The 14,127-nt window shown below is 40.6% G+C and overlaps 1 pseudogene; it reads left to right on the forward strand.

Moving 5' to 3' along the window:
• The window catches only part of LOC130563175 (serine/threonine-protein kinase pim-1-like), a 1,987-nt pseudogene extending 877 nt beyond the window's left edge, over nt 1–1,110 (forward strand).
• Nucleotides 1,111–14,127: the final 13,017 nt, after the last annotated feature.

Genomic DNA, 14,127 nt, shown 5'->3' on the forward strand with positions numbered 1-14,127 from the left:
AAGATAAAGATCAGGACGAGCAGGACTTCAAGGCCTGGGATGAGAAATCCTTTAACTTGTCTCAGTTTGTGGAAGACTTCCGATTGTCAAGCTTCAGCGTGTGGGACGAGAGACACGAGGCTGAAGAACAGATCAGCCAGATTCACCGTCCAGACACAGAAGACGACGGAGAAGAAGAACATCAGGACGAACAAGAAGTCGTCCAAGAGTTGCTGAAACTGATCTCCAAAGAGGAGTGGAAGAAACGTCTCATCGCCAACACAGAAGACGTTCCCAACCACTACAAAATAGGCAAGCAGCTGGGTAAAGGAGGCTACGGATCGGTTTATGAGGCCGAGCGTCGCTCCGACGGCCTTCAAGTGGCACTGAAATACGTGCAAAAGACAAATAACATGAAGTTCCTGCGCGTTCCCGGCCACCGGAAAGCCTTGCCTGCTGAGGTAACTCAAATCACTTGAACACTTTGAAACGCTTGAAGACAGAAGAAATGCTGAATGACGTGTTTGTTGTGTTGTAGGTAGCGATTATGATGATCATGCAGAAGAAGTTCATAATACCTGAGATCCTCCAGCTGCCGGAGTGGTTCGAGGAACCCGATCGCTACATCTTGATCCTCGAGCGGCCCGCATCATGCGACAGGCGCTCACAGCTGCGCAGGAGTGCTGTAAGAGAGGGGTTTTCCACCGCGACATTAAACTGGAAAACCTGCTGGTGAACCCAAAGACCTTAAAGGTCAAACTCATCGACTTCGGCTGCAGCGTCCGACTCAAGAGAGGCTACGTGAAGAAAATCACCGGCACAGAGCCCTATTTACCCATCGAAGTGTTCATCAGCAACAGATACCGCGGAAAGCCGGCGACGGTGTGGTCTCTCGGGATGCTGCTGTTCCGCCTGTTGCACGGACGCTTTCCGTTCGCTTTCGAACTGCACAACATGTACTACGCCAGCTGGAGTGATCGGGAATTTTCCGACGAGTTGTGTCTTCTGATGCGATACAGCCTGCAGTTCAAAGACAAAAAGCGGATTAAAGTGAAGAACATGCACAAGCACGACTGGTTCCAGATGCTGTCGTAACTACATCTGCACCTTTAATTTATGAGAAATGACGTCCATATGATGACGTGTTGACTAGTTGTGTACTTGACTGAAGTATACTTGTGTTTTCCAGGTGAAATCAAATCCAGTGGCTCACGACACAAGTTTGTCAGTTGTGGTGAAATCAAGTCAGTGAAGAGGAACCGTTCAAGACATCCCACAGGTTACAAGCACGACACACAGCCCTAGTACGGTAAAATTAACCTATGGTTTAACAACAAAAATTCGGATGATGTTGTAAAGACATAACCTTTATCCAATAAGTAATCAATACACCAAAAAGCGCTGCACGATGGATCTTGTGTACTGCACTTTTACCTTCACAAAAGACATCACACACACACACATATGCGCACACACACATATGCACGAACATCACACACACATATGCGCACACACACACGCACATCTCAATGCGCACACACACATATATATGCGCACACACACATATGCACGAACATCACGCATGCGCACACACACACCGCGCACACACCACGCGCTCACACACACACACCACGCACTCACACACATCTCACACACACACATATGCGCACGCACACACACATCACACACATATGCGCACGCACACACACACACATATGCGCACACACACATATGCACGAACATCACACACACATATGCGCACACACACACGCACATCTCACACACACATATATGCGCTCACACACACACATATGCACGAACATCACGCATGCGCACACACACACCGCGCACACACACACACCACGCGCTCACACACACACACACACCACGAGCTCACACGCCGCGCGCACACACACCACGCACACACACACACCACGCACTCACACGCCGCGCACACACACACACCGCACGCACACATCTCACACACACATATATGCGCACGCACACACACATCACACACATATGCGCACACACACATATGCACGAACATCACGCACGCGCACATACACACACAGTGTGTGTATTCTGTCAGCATTTGTAGATGTGTGTAACTTTGATGAATGTGGATTGTGAGTTTTTCACTCCAGATTTCTCTTCCGTCATCGTTTATGAGTTTATGAGGCGCTCGTATGGAAGTAAAATAGAGACAAATGTGTTTGAAGCAAAAAGACGGCACTAACTGAAAAAAAAGCATTGTATTAACAGTGCTCGCATTTTAAGGTTCTGCAATTCAACATGGTTGCACATTTAAGATGTGATTTTTTAAAATGTAAAAATTTCACACAGTTTCACCATTTAAAAATTCAATAATCAAAATTCACCTTTTAAATTTCGTTAAAAAATTCAACTTGTTGTAAAATACAACCTTTAATATTCGACAGACAATTTTCAGTCCATATTATTTCGGTTTAAAAATTCGCTTCCACAAATTCAATGGTTCAAATTCGGCTTAAAATTCAAAGTTTCACATCCGGGAATCCCAGGAGAAGCAATAGAGCGCCGATTCCGCCAATGCATGATCTCTACCTGCTGCCTGACCGCTTCACCAGCAGGTGGTGCAAGTCGCTTCTGACGAAGACCAAAGCAAGAAATGCAGATACTTTTTATATGTTTGCAGCACAGTCCACTCATCTGCTCGATTAAGTGAATTTATTTGATCTCATAGATCTCTTCTTATGCATCATCAACATCAGAAATTTTAGGTTTCCTGCTCTGGCTCGAAGGAATTAAGTTATTTTTTACTTCAGCACATCGTGTTCACATAAATACTATGCATCATCAGCATTTACAGGACATGTATTGTGTTTGAAGCGGTCAAATAACTGAGATCTCAACTAGGAGCTTATTGACAAATGCTCTGATTTAACGCGTACTCTCCCATGTGCTTCTGTTTATATGACGTAGCTGCAATCTCAAAAACATTCTTTTTATCGTAAACTTTTACATCGCCTAGCAGAAATTTGATTTCAGATCGGGCCAATTGTCACTGATACCCGATCTAGCATTTTATTCAGTATCGACACCGATACCGATAAAATATTGCATCGGAGCATCCCTGCGGCGAGAGACCCCAGCTAACAGGGAACGTTCCCGTAACTTTGGCTAACGTTCTCTAAAGGTTCTCTCAAAGTTATCAAAAACGTTCTTGCAATAACATTAGTAGAACGTTTCCTTAACGTTATCTGCAATTGATAAACGTTCTAAAAACGTTAGCATTACAAACATTATTATTGCATTGTTAGCGGAACGTTCTAAAAACATTAGCATTGAAAACGTTAGCATTGCGTTGGTAATGTAATGTTCTTAAAACGTTAGAATTAAAAACGTTATAATTGCATTGTTAACAGAACGTTCTAAAACCTTTAGCATTGAAAACGTTACCATGGCGTTGATAATGTAATGTTCTTAAAACGTTAGCATTACAAACGTTATAATTGCATTGTTAGCGGAACGTTCTAAAAACATTAGCATTGAAAACGTTAGCATTGCGTTGGTAATGTAATGTTCTTAAAACGTTAGCATTAAAAACGTTATAATTGCATTGTTAACAGAACGTTCTAAAAACATTAGCATTGAAAACGTTACCTTTGCGTTGGTAATGTAATGTTCTTAAAACGTTAGAATTAAAAACGTTATAATTGCATTGTTAACAGAACGTTCTAAAACCTTTAGCATTGAAAACGTTACCATGGCGTTGATAATGTAATGTTCTTAAAACGTTAGCATTACAAACGTTATAATTGCATTGTTAGCGGAACGTTCTAAAAACATTAGCATTGAAAACGTTAGCATTGCGTTGGTAATGTAATGTTCTTAAAACGTTAGCATTAAAAACGTTATAATTGCATTGTTAACAGAACGTTCTAAAAACATTAGCATTGAAAACGTTACCATGCCGTTGATAATGTAATGTTCTTAAAACGTTAGCATTACAAACGTTATACTTGCATTGTTAACGGAACGTTCTAAAAACATTAGCATTGAAAACGTTACCTTTGCGTTGGTAATGTAATGTTCTTAAAACATTAGCATTACAAACGTTATAATTGCATTGGTAGCGAAACGTTCTAAAAACATAGCATTGAAAACATTACCATTGCGTTGTTAATGTAAAGTTCTTAAAACGTTAGCATTACAAACGTTATAATTGCATTGTTAGCGAAACGTTCTAAAAACATAGAATTTCAAACGTAACCATAGCTTTGTTAATGTAACGTTCTAAAAAGTTAGCATCACAAACGTTGTAATTGCATTGTTACCGGAATGTTCTAAAAACATTAGCATTGAAAACGTTACCATTGCGTTGTTAATGTAATGTTCTAAAAACGTAAGCATTACAAACGTTATAATTGCATTTGTTAGTGGAACGTTCTAAAAAAATTATCATAAAACATTATCATTGCGTTGTTAATGTAACGTTCTAAAGACATTAACATTACATACGTTAAAATTGCATTGTTAGGGGGACATTCTAAAAACTTTAGCATTAAAACATTACCATTGCGTTGTTGAAAACATTCTAAATATTTTAGCATAAAAACTTATCTTCTGGGGACATGTAAGAAAATTTAAGGGTGAGTATAATAACAAATAATAACGCAAATTGAAACATTCTTAGAACTAGCGTAATTTTTCTGTTCTTGAGGTTGCAAACAAATGTTGGCTTGGCTTGTTGTATGTATTGTTAGTGAAATACTCTTTAAATATTACAGCTGTGACATTTCATATTTAAAATAAAAACAAAATAATATCAATGAGTGCCATCAATCAGATAATTAAAATCCGTTTTAACTTGCAGTGTACTTAAAAGTCACTATATGAAAATATAAAGTGTCACTTCGTTTTGACACCATATCTGACCAATCTGTGACCGGACATGGTTCTGTGGTCCAGCTCCAGTAGGACAGCCCTCATAGTTGAGTTAACTGTACCTTGGGAAGAGGCCATTAACGAAGCATTTGAAAGAAATAATCTCCAGTATGCCAATGTGGCAGCGGAGGCTGAAGATCGGGGATAGACAGCGGAAGTGTTCCCGTTGGAAGTGGGCTGCCGGGGCTTTGTTTCCAATTCCACTACAAGGCTGCTTAAGAAAGTGGGGATCAGAGGACAGGCCCAACGGATGGTAGTCAAAGAACTTGCCACTGTTGCTGAGAGAAGCAGCAACTGGCTGTGGATGAAACAGAAGGATGCAATATGGGCTGCCAAGTAACCACGTAATAAAATGGTGTTGTGTGTTGTATTGTTATGCCATACAGGACCGAGGGCACTGAGCTTGCATTAACGGAGCCAGTGGGGCTATAACAGCCTTAGCCAACAGGTTGGCACATATGGTTGCGTTTAAATTTTTGTCATATTTTGTAACGTTATGCCATACGGGACCGGGGGGACTGAGCGCATATTAACGGTTGGGGAGGTTGGGTAGTTGTGGCCTAATGGTTAGAGAGTCGGACTCGTGACCAGAAGGTTGCCGGTTCGATTCTCAGGGCACGACTGTGGTGCCTTTGAGTTGCAGCAATAGCTGCCCACTGCTTCTGCCAGATGACCTTGTAACAATGCGATACACCCAGGTCTGTTCAACCTGCGGTGGGCCTCCCTTGGCTGAGGGTGTCTTGTGATAAAGGGCCGAAAAACCCAATGAGGCTGAGGTGCACAACTGACGATGTGTTACATTGATGGGAACCAAACAAAGGGCATTATCAGCAGCATCTCACCAAAAGGCATTTGTCACTCAGGATAATGTGATGAAATTGGGACACAACTCATGAGATGTCTCTAATAATGTAATGGTTTTAATGGAAAAATCTAATGGTTCATAATGGTATTTTATTGTAAACCATTAGAATTTCTGTGATGGTTTCTGTTGGGGTTCTATTGTTTTTTTTCAGCAGGGTGATGGATTCTATTGATGGGATGGTAAATCCTATTGGAATAAAACCCAAAACACTACAAAGAGGAATTTAATTTAAAAATCTCATTCTAATTAAAAAATTCATTGTTTTTTTTCAGCAGGGATGGTATTTGCATTAAAACCACAGTATCCACAAATTTACCATTTTCTAAATATAGGAACCATACTCCAATTAATAATCTTTAGTAAAACCACAGCAACTAAACATACCAAAGTTTCATTATATTCATTATACTAGCTATAGTTTATGTTTGTAGTTAAATTATGATAATAAATCCAACAAACACATGGCTTCTACACTTTACTATTTACAAGAACCTTACTACTTACTGGTAAATTGCTGCTAAAACTGGTAAAGGGAATATACAAAATATAAGAACACTGCTCATAAATACATATAGGCCTAGGGGGCTAATGAGGATAATTCGGCTAAATGATCATACAGGATTATATCTAAACTAAACATATGTGTGCTAAACATATAAAGCTCTTAAAGGAGTTGCTCACTGCAAAATTTGCCCCCATTGACTTTCCATAGTAGGAATAAAAATGACTATGGAAAGTCAATGGGGGCAAATTTTGAAGTGAACTACTCCTTTAATACAACTGATACTGTGAGCTGCTCAGTGTATTCAGTAGGTTGCTTCAGAGGCATAAGGTATACGACAATAAAACATTGCACAACTGACATAAAGGACATTTACTTTTAATACTTGAGTACTTTTAAAAGCACGTACTTCTGTACTTTTACTCAAGTAAGAATCTGTCTTTACAACTTTTGCTTGTAGTGGAGTAATATTTGACAAGTAGTATCTGTACTTTCACTCAAGTAAGGAAGTTGTGTACTTCGTCCACCTCTGTCCAACAGTCTAACACAAACATTGGCAAACAATCTCCTTTAGAATTTATGAGAAGTTATCAGCAGAGACTTTTCTGCAGCATTCGTAGCTGTCAAGAACTTCCACAGATCATCATGTTCAACAGAAGAGAAATCCTGTAATGCGTGCTTACAAACTGAAGGAAGCAATCTGTCAGGTCAATGTACACTGCACAAAAAGGCATCTCCTCTATAAAAGGGGGCACCAGCTTTATTGGAATGTACTGGGAGTCTTTGCAACCTTTAAGGAAAATTCTGCTAACAGCTTTCCAAGTGTCAGCTTGCAAAACATGTCTAATGAAAGGAACTTTCATTGTAGTTCTGAGTGTACATCGATCATAGAATTCATAACAAAAGGACGTGAATACATCTTGCAGAACCCCTGACGCACAGCCAGCTTCCTCTGAATTTTCTGGCATTAAGAGTCTAAAGGCCAGTTGCCTGGTCAAAGTGTCATGATTCTGCCGCATCATGTCATGTTTCTCATAGTCTAGTGGCAGGATCATGACAGAACCCCATGTTTCATGTGGAGAGGGGTAATTTTGGCCCTTATGGCCTTCCATACACCCTCTTCGGCCTCGACTCTGTTCCCGCCCTCTCGTCTCCTCGTTATTGCTCGTTTATTGTTTCATGCCCTTCACCTGTTCCCCTCTTGATTTATCCCTTTATAATGCCCTTGTGTTTTCTGTCCTGTGCTGGTTCATTTTGATTCATGTGGTGTAAGTTCCTGTGTCTTGTCAAGTTTAGTCTAGTGTAGTCATTTTGTAAATTATGTCAAGTGTTAACTGTAGTTGTTGTGTAAGTTTAGTTAGTCTTAGTCCTGTCCTGTCTTGTCATGTTATTATATTCCCTTGTTTTGTTATGTTACCCCCTCGTGGGTTGTTTGGTTTTGTCTTTATTATTTATTAAATGTCTTGTTAACCCCTTACTCGCTGTCTGCACCTGCACATCATGGTTATAGTTGTTGTCAAGGTCCAGAAAAGTACTAAAGACATCATTAAATTGGTCCATCTGATCATAGTGGCTCTATTTAAATTTTTGGAAGCAACGAGAATTCTTTGTGTGCGAAAAACAAACGAAGATAACAACTAATCGATATATTCTCCTCTGTCTTGTCAGTCTATGGTGCGCGTTCTTCGATGCATTTTTTAAAATGAAAACATTGTTTTCTACAAGTGTCTGGCTGCGGTGCTCCTCTAACTCTGGCCGCTGTTCTGAGTTCTGCCGCGACACAGAGCACCACTCGCATGATTTAACATTGAATTAGATGTTATTTGATTTAAATCATCTTTATCGTACAAACTGACTCTACATTAAGCTACAAGATGCATTTAAAATGAGAGAAAAACTCTCATAAGTTTGAATACAGTTCCTCCCTTTGACTTTTGCACAATAAACTTAACTTGCATAAAGACACTCAAGTAACACAATACAATATTATTTGAGCAATAAGTTAAACATTTCAGTCAATTTGATTTCATTTGTTCAAATGTCACTTTTACTATAAAATGTAAGACTAGAAAACCTCTTTCTGACATAACATCTATTTAAAATAATAATACAATAACTACTCCATATAAATAAACATTCATTTGACATTAAAGCATATGAATTACCGATTTTATCTCAAATTAAGACAATTTAACCAACCTTTTTCAATAAAAAAGTAAGAGAGACAAGAGTTTGCTGTTAGTCAAGCGATCCTCTGTGTTGTCTGAAGAGGCACCACAGTTGTCCCGGTAACTCAAGCTCTCAACTGCCACCAAGAACTTAAAAGATGCAGCTCTACATTCTTACAGTAACACTATCTCTAATTACTATAAGCACCATTTCATATGAATGTTAATATACATAAATAGAAAATATATACACGTATACAAATCATTTGATTGTGACCCAAAAATAGCAGGGGGTCACACTCTCCCGAACAAAGAAGTTATCCAACTATTTAAAAGGTGAACACATTAACTCTTGGATTTAAGTAAGAACTCTCTTTCAGTAAGCACATATGGGGTAACTGATTGGTGTAAGTATGTGATATGGCATAGGAGTTTCAGAAAAAAGTATGTAGTATGGGGGTAAGTATGTTGATGTTGGTAAAGTGTAGTAGGGTGAATAACCCCTTATTGACGCATTTGGTGCCCCATAAAACCCTACAGTATTAAATGTTGTATGTGATTGTAATGTGGGCTGGCCTAAATGTGGGTAGGTAAGTTTCTGCAAAGGCTTTCTGTCTCTTGTAGATCTTCTGAGGTTCATTGGATTTGGAGGAGTTGGTGCCAACGTGTGTGTGTCAGTTAAATCCAGAGTAATATCCTCGTCTTTATTGATATTATCTGGAATAGCATCATATAAGGGTATGTGCTCATCTGGATGTCTGTTTGCAGGAAAGTATTCTTCATGGGTAAGCCTTTCTCAAAGTAAGTACTCTTCATCTGGTTGTCATGGTCTTGGTTGCTCATTTTGTGTGCTTCGTCTCATTTCTCTTACAGAGCTCCTGAAGCTGGAGGTTGTAGGCTCTTTAGTTGAATGTCTTTCCTTTGACCATGTAAGTGGTATGTCTTGTCGCACTATACACTCTGGTATTATAATCCAGCAATGTTCATTTTCCTCTTCTGATTCAGTTGTGTCACCGTTTGAAGTCCCTCTTTCTGTTTTAGGTGTTATCTTGCTCTTTCTTGTTCTTCCTGCAGTAGATGGTGCCTTCGGTATAGGTGACAGATCAGATAGGTCAACAGGTAAGTCATTTACAAGGTGTAATAGATTTCTGTGCAGGGTACGAATTTTTGATGAATCATTTTCTGGACTGACTGTATAAACTGGGCTATCATTCAGTTGTTCCTTAATTATGTAAATTTATTTCTCAAAATAAGATCTAAGTTTTTCTGGTCCACCTTTCCTCTTCATGTTCTGGACAAGGACTCTATCTCCAGGGCACAAAACCGTTCCCCTTGACTGACGATCATAATATTTCTTTCCCCTTTCACTAGACAATTTGCTGTTTTCACTTGCAATTTTGTATGCTTCTTTCATTCGTGTGGCCCATTTGTCAGCATATGTTGTTGGAGACTCATCGGATTCTTCTGAGTTCAGTCCAAACAGCAAGTCAACTGGCAAACGAGGAGAACGACCGAACATTAAATAGAAGGGAGAGAATCCAGTTGCCTCATGTCTAGTGCAGTTATATGCGTGGACAACACGTGCAAGATGTTCTTTCCAATTCTCCTTTTCTTTATCTTGAAGTGTTCTTAACATTTGCAAGAGAGTTCTATTGAACCGTTCAGCGGGGTTACCTTGGGGATGATAGGGTGTAGTTCTCAAACGTCCAACTCCAGATAAATGACTCAAGGTCTTGAACAGTTCATTTTCAAACTCCCTTCCTTGGTCATGATGTAATTTGCTGGGATAACCAAAACGTGGAATGAAATCATTGAATATCTTTTCTGCTACTGTTATTCCAGACTTATTCTTAGTTGCATAGGCCTGAGCATATCTGGTAAAGTGGTCAACTATGACCAGTATGTACTCAAATCCACCTTTACTCCTTTCCAGGTGGAGAAAGTCAATGGAGACTAGTTCAAGAGGTAAAGTAGTTGTGATGCTTCCCATTGGGGCCCTGTCATGAGTCACAGGCTTCTTTTGCTTAATGCATGGACATCTTTTGGTAACATAATTTTCAATGTCCCTTTTCATATACGGCCAGTAAAATCTTTCCCGGGCCAAGTGTACAACTCTTTCTGCTCCCATGTGCCCCATATCGTCATGAAGGTGCTTCAGGACCTGTTTTTTAAATTCAGCAGGCAAGACCAGTTGTTTTTGATGAATAGTCTTTCGGTACAGCAAGCAATTCTCAATGTGCAGTTTTTTCCACTCGTGCAATAATTTCTTTGCGGAGCCACATAAACTTCTTCTGACTTCACTGGTAAGAATTTGGTTGTTTTCTTTCAGTTTGAATATGTCTCCAATAGCAGCATCTTCCTTCTGTGCTCTCAGTATCTCACCGTGATTGATTTGTGACAAACATCTGATTGGCGAAAATCTTGTGAATGTGTCAGTAATGTCAGGGTTTTGAGCTGCATCGAGGGTAGCTATCCAGGCCACATCTCCTTTCTTTGCTGCCCGACTCCCTTCCCAAGTTGCGTGGACCGCATCAACAGACATCTCCTCTGAGCATGACGAAATATACTTTTCTATGTCTAGAGGGCAACGAGATAGTGTGTGTCAGCATCTATATTGTCTTTTCCAGGTCTGTACTTAATTTCAAAGTGGAAATCAGATAATTCTCCAACCCATCGATGTCCCGCAGCATTAAGTTTTGCAGTACTCATCACATATGTAAGAGGGTTGTTGTCAGTGTACACAGTGAAATGAGGAGCATAAAACAGATAATCCCTGAATTTCTCACATACAGCCCACTTTAACGCTAAGAATTCAAGCTTGCCAGAATGAAGGTTGTAATTTCTCTCTGCTGGAGTAAGGGATCTAGATCCATATGCTATGACCTTTAACGTTCCACTCTGCCTTTGATAGAGAACTGCCCCTAAGCCCTTCTCAGATGCATCAGTGTGGAGAGTAAATGGAGACTCAAAATCAGGGTAGGCCAGCACAGGTGGACGTGTAAGTAAATCAATGAGTATTTCCAGGGTTTTCTTATGCTCTTCAGTCCAAACCACAGGTGTTCTCGAGGGAAGCTGATTTACATTCCCCTTGGCTTTGCTGTTTATTCCTATAGGTCTCATGGCATTGTTTCCCTTGACTTGCAGAAGGTCATAGATGGGTTTTGCAATTTTAGAAAAATCCTGAATGTATGTTCTGTAGTAGCTCAAGAATCCCATCAACCTCCGTACTTCACCAATGGTGCTTGGTGACTTTTCCCTCAATGACGTAATTGCTTTGAAATCATTGGGGTCAATGCGGACACCTTCGGCCGAAACAAGACGTCCCAAGTAGCGGACTTCCCTTTTGAAGAACTCACATTTGGAGGGTCTGAGTTTCACCCCGTGCTGTTGTAATGCTTTTAGGACTCTTTTGAGTTTTTCAAGGTGGTCCTCAAACGTCCTTTCATAGCAAAGTATATCATCGAGGTAGGGTATGCAACAATCATCTCATAGGGAGTCCAGCATCTCCTCCATGCTGCGCTGGAATGCAGCAGGTGCATTGGTCAGCCCAAAGGGAATCCTCACCCACTCATACAAGCCCCATGGTGTGATGAAAGCTGTCAGATGTCTGGATCCCTCAGCCATAAACCCCTGGTGATATGCCTTCCCTTGATCGAGGATGGAAAACCAACTGTTACCCCCTAGCATGTCTGTAATGTCTTGTATCCGAGGTAAAGGATGTCTGTCAGGAACTGTCTTCTGATTTAGTGACCGGTAATCAATGCACAGTCTAAGTGAGCCATCTTTCTTTCTTACACATACAACAGGAGCAGAGTATGGTGACTTGGACTTAATAATCCAACCTCTAGCCAAAAGATCTTGAATGTACTCTTTGACCTCCTTGTAGAGTGGCTTAGGAACAGAGGTATATGACCGTTGTACAGGGATGTCATCCTTTAATGATATAGTCATCTGCAGGCTAGGAATGCATCCTATGTCGTGATCTCCACGTGTGAAAACTGCTGACTCATCATAAAGTAACTGTTTTACCCTCTTTTGCTGTTCTTTTTCTAGATGGCTGAGGTCAACTGGAGGATGCCAGAGTGCTGAGCAGTTCCTTTGCTCCTCTTTAGTATTAACCAGTGAGTCCATACTGTTCACTTCCACAGCCAAGGTCTGAAAGTCGGTTTGATCTGTTTCAATTATTTTTTTGACTGTCTCAATACTGCCTAGAACAGTCCTCCTGGGCAGTGTGATGTTATGCATGGTATGATTGCCAACAGGAACTTGAACATATGGTTTTTGCAGGTTTTGGATTTTCAAAAGACCCTCACTAACAGTCAATTGATCCAACTGTACACACTCCATGACTGGTTCAAATAGTACGACAGAACTGGTGACATCAAAATGGTCTGGAACACGACACTTAACGTGGGTCACACCACCAGAGTGGATAACAACATCCGGTGATCCAACTTTTATTGATGCCGAGGTATCCCAGTCAAGTTCATTGGAAATTTTCTGCTGTTGAATAAGGTTGACAAGAGCACTAGCTTTTTCACCTTCGATTTCCATTGCTGAGCTGAGGAGGTTAGCTAGTGAGAAAAAGACTTGAGTGTGACTTTCCCCACCTCTTATGATCTCCTGGACAACATTAAAGCCAAGGATAGGTCTTTCTAAACCAATGCTGCTCACCAGAAAAGGGACACGTAAAGCCAGTCGAGGGTCCTCATTCCCTGGAAGATTTAGAGTGATCTCAACCCAGCCATGGAAAGGTATTACGTCCTTTTTCACATCTCTCACCTCCAGTTCTTGTGGGTCGATAATCTCAGTGAGGGGACGGAGTTCTGTGTGAGGTAAGTACCTGTCTTTCCAGTTATGGTCCATAATGCTCACCTGAGCTCCTGTATCTAATAAAACGCTGACAGGATAGCCATTCATGATACATTTCAGTAGACACTTTTCCCCTACTAGCTGAGCAATTCTCATTTGATTGGGCATGTTTGCAGGATTTTGTAAGTATGAAGAGGTAATATTGTGGACTTGTTCTGAAAAAACAGGATTGACTGTAAATGCATCTAGCATTTCATACTGGGACGGTTGCTTTACTTTGACCACTGGTTGTCCCTCTGCAGTGATCCATCCCTGTTTCCCTGAACTCTTGGCTTTCTTAGACAGCCGACAGCTCTGTGTCCCTCTGTACCACAAATAAAACAATGACTACAAGACGTCATATTTTGCTCTGTGCAAACTGGGCATTTTGACTGTCGCTGCCTTTGGTGAAAAGTTCTATTTGAGGAAGTTTGTGGTTTTGACCTATATTGATGTTGTGGTTGATACTGAATCTGAGACTGTACTTGTGTGTTCGGCTGGAACAATGGCATGGCAGGTGTTGAAAACTCTGGAATGGGCATCTGAGAGTGCATCATGGGCTGTAGTTGCCGATCTCTCGGAGGTTGTTGCTGTTTTAGTGAATCAACTGCAGTAGTCAATGCTTCTATTTGTGCTTTCAGTTGCTGAATGGTCTTATCTTTTGTTGTCTCATCCCCTTTCATGACCTCCTTAGTGATATTTTCAGTGTCAAATTGAGCACTGTGTGCATGCACTATTTTATGACGATTGGACTGCCCCAGCCGACGTTGCCGTTCACTTTCATCATTTTGAAATTTGATCACATGCCTGAGCAGGATTTCATCAGAGACAGA

Source organism: Triplophysa rosa, linkage group LG12 (genome assembly GCF_024868665.1).
Source record: "Triplophysa rosa linkage group LG12, Trosa_1v2, whole genome shotgun sequence".
Taxonomy (NCBI): domain Eukaryota; kingdom Metazoa; phylum Chordata; class Actinopteri; order Cypriniformes; family Nemacheilidae; genus Triplophysa; species Triplophysa rosa.